Here is a 3,715-nt window from a genome sequence, read left to right as displayed (position 1 = left end):
TGATGTGTCTAGGATCTCCAGAGAAATAGAACCAATGGGGGGGGGGTAGATAGATAAGATAGATGATAGATAGATAGATAGATAGATAGATAGATAGATAGATAGATAGATAGATGATAGGTAGGTAGATAGATAGATAGATAATAGATAGACAGATATAGATAGATAGATAGATAGATAGATAGATAGATAGATAGATAGATAGATAGATAATTGATAGATGATTGATAGATAGATAGATAGATAGATAGATAGATAATTGATAGATGATGATGTGGAAATGATTTCTTACTAATAAAGAAACTGCCTTGGCCCATTTTATTGGATAGAAAATTAGGTAGGCGGAGTAGACAGAGGAGAATGCTGGGAAAAAGAAGCTGTGTGAAGAGTCGCCATGGTTCTCCCGTTCCAGACAGACGCAGGTTAAGATCCTCCCTGGTAAGCCAGCTCGTGGGCTACACAGAATATTAGAAATGGGTTAGAACAATATGTAAGAGCTAGCCATAAGGAACTGGAACTATCCGGGCCAGGCAGTGTTTGAAAGAATACAGTTTCCGTGTAATTATTTCTGGGTATAAGCTAGCCATGCGGGCGGCCGGGTGCCGGGGACGCAGCCCTGTCGCTCCTATTTCAACAGATGGCGCCCAGACGTGATGGGCTAAATCCACTTAAAAACCTGAGAAGGCTTAAAAATAAGGGAGAGAGAGTTTAACACAGATTTTTGCTGTTTTGTTGGTGGCGTGCTGTAGAGAGATTCCTGATTCAGCTACAACAGCAGAAAAATAAGCTACATCATTTTAAAGCGCGGCTTCCTGGGGGCTGTGCTGCCAGCATGAACTCTGGCTTTAAAGCATTTCAAGGCTTTTATGGGACTGGATGTTTGTGTTCCGCTTGGGATCGGAGGAGAGTGCTCTGAGACCGTGCAGATGGCTCAGAGCTCCCCGCCTGCACCTGGGCAGAAGGCAGAATCAAGCTTAGGCAGGCGGAAGAGCATGGCGGATTCCTGCCGCTATACAGAGACGCATTTTCAGACTGCGCAGTGCTCTGCATGTCAGATTTGGCTGTAACTTGGATGAAAAGAGTTTCTGTGCTGCACACTCAGTCTCAGAGTTAAACTGCTGAGTGCGGCTCCAATGTGGACTTGCTGTGTGCCTGAAACTGTGAATGGTTCAGGGGCACCAAATGACTCTGAGGCAGGAGCAGCTGCTCCATGCTGAACTGTGCTGATCTCAGGCAGGAACTACCGTAATTACCTTAAAACCGTGCAGTTAAGGTTTAGACTGGGCAGGACACAGGCAGTACCGTATTACCTGTAAATGGTGCAACTTAAGTTTTTAAGAAATGCTTAACATTTTAAGAAATGCTCCTGTATAGTAAAGAAATTACAGATTCACAATAAAACAGATTCAGACACTGTTGGATAAATGTACGTAGGCTTGGGAAAGAGAAGAAAAAGAATATAAAGAATAAAGTTAATGTCTTAAAAAGAAAAAGGGTAAAGTCTTTAAAGAGACAGAGTACAGAAGTACAGAGAGTTATAGATTAAAAGAAATAAAGAAATATAAGCCACGTAAAAATGGAAAATTCACAGAGAGTCTGGATTATGTACATTGTGTTTTCTTTAAAATTTTTGACTGTGAAGGAGCTAAGTACAGAGAGACATTTCATTACATGGGCTGCCAATCTAAACCAAAATGGATATAAGGGTATTATGATTTCAGAATTTGGGTCTAAGGATATGATGCTTTGGAGAGGGTCTTCTTTTGTTTTTGCAGAGGATGAGACCCTGTGGATTGCATCTATTCCGATTTGGTATGATAGACCACGCCCTCCTGAAAGGTTGCTGTGAATACCCTCAAAAAATTGCTTCGCTCAATTGCCAACTGAGATGAAACTAGCATACAGGTTATATCATGAACAACCTAATTAACGACGCCCCTATTCAGCAGGAAGCAGTTTGTAGAGAAAAAACTACGCCCATGTTCCCAAATATTGTTTATAAATGTTCTTTTACATTTAAAGGGGGATATGATATAGATATGAATAATTTGCATTGGTATGGATTTTATGGTCAATTTTGTTATATGTATATGTATTTTTGATCTTGATTAAGGTATTGTGATTGTGTAGTTCATTTAAAAATGTAATGTATAATTAGGAAATATAGGTTGTTAATGGATAATCATCGCTAATACTTAAGCTTGTAGTCATGTTAGTTAGATTTTCTAGATATATAGAGAGATATTTTAGTTAGATAGGCATTCTTCATATCTTTCAAAGGCTGCAGAATATGGCATTTAAGATATTTTAATAACTTAGGGTTTTTCATGACAATGAGACACATTTGCTCCTGGCAGCACCAATCTATTTCAAGAGGAAGATGGGCATCGAAGAGAATCCTTATGGAGTTTGATAGCCATTTGGGCAAGAAACTGCTCTTGCCTGGACTGTTGCATAAACTGGACACAGAGAACCCGCAGAGAGAGGACTGCTGAACTTGCCTAAAGGTGAGATGACCTTTTGGGGTTCCTGCTTCATGAAAGAGTCTGTGAGACATTCTGCAGGACACAGCAAAAAGTGACTGAACTGTCTTTGGAATTTCTTGCTTGATGAGAATGTCTGCTGGATACTATGGGCCTGTAGGCCGAAGATGGATGCCCCAACGGTACAGAGGAACTTTGGGTGACTGTCCAGGCAGCGAGATGTCTCTGTCATTTCTAGAGTTTTCTTATTTCTTGTTTGATAGGTAATATTATATCCTTCTGGAGTCTTTGATGGAGTTGAAGAATGGTTAGTTATAGTTTTCCTTAGTTATGATAAGAGATAAAATAGATATAAATATTGTAACTGTAATTCTTACTTGATAACTGTTTTGTTATATGTAATTTTACTATGTTAAAGTTAAAGCCTTTCTTTTTTGTTTAAACAGAAAAAGGGGAAATGATGTGGGAGTGATTTCTTATTAATAAAGAAACTGCCTTGGCCCATTTTATTGGATAGAAAATTAGGTAGGCGGAGTAGACAGAGGAGAATGCTGGGAAAAAGAAGCTGTGTGAGGAGTCGCCATGGTTCTCCCGCTCCAGACAGACGCAGGTTAAGATCCTCCCTGGTAAGCCAGCTCGTGGGCTACACAGAATATTAGAAATGGGTTAGAACAATATGTAAGAGCTAGCCATAAGGAACTGGAACTATCCGGGCCAGGCAGTGTTTGAAAGAATACAGTTTCCGTGTAATTATTTCTGGGTATAAGCTAGCCATGCGGGCGGCCGGGTGCCGGGGACGCAGCCCTGCCGCTCCTATTTCAACAAGATGATAGATAGATAGATAGATAATTGATAGATGATAGATAGATAGATAGATAGATAGATAGATAATTGATAGATGATAGATAGATAGATAGATAGATAGATAGATAGATAGATAGATAACTAAAAAGATGAAAAGGAAGACTGTCCACAGAACCCAAGGCCTGAGAACCAGGAGGGCGTGTGATGTAAATATCAGCTTGACTCAGGAGAGGATGGAAGAAGATGCCCCATCTAGTACTGGCTAATTCTTATTCTCACCTCGAATGGATCAAAAAATAACTGGAAAATCAGTGAGGCATACTTCTAGGGGTGTCTGGGAAGCCATCTCTGGAGACAATGACATCATAAAGTTTCTGACCTAGTGAATGAATACGCCCCCGATATGATGGCATCTTCAGGGCTGTATC

At 40.2% G+C, this 3,715-nt stretch overlaps 1 long non-coding RNA gene across 1 annotated transcript; it reads left to right on the top strand.

The window, feature by feature from the left end:
* The first annotated feature begins 269 nt into the window (after positions 1–269).
* Positions 270–3,219, top strand: LOC126487164 (uncharacterized). Its single transcript, XR_007588308.1, has 2 exons — positions 270–337; positions 3,009–3,219. It is a non-coding gene; the product is annotated as an uncharacterized lncRNA (long non-coding RNA).
* Positions 3,220–3,715: the final 496 nt, after the last annotated feature.

The sequence above is a fragment of the Alexandromys fortis genome, unplaced genomic scaffold (assembly GCF_014885135.2).
Source record: "Alexandromys fortis isolate MF-2015 unplaced genomic scaffold, M_Fortis_MF-2015_v1.1 scaffold_178, whole genome shotgun sequence".
Taxonomy (NCBI): domain Eukaryota; kingdom Metazoa; phylum Chordata; class Mammalia; order Rodentia; family Cricetidae; genus Alexandromys; species Alexandromys fortis.
The sequence above is the reverse complement of the archived record's forward strand: the minus strand, read 5'-3'. Positions and strand labels throughout refer to the sequence as shown.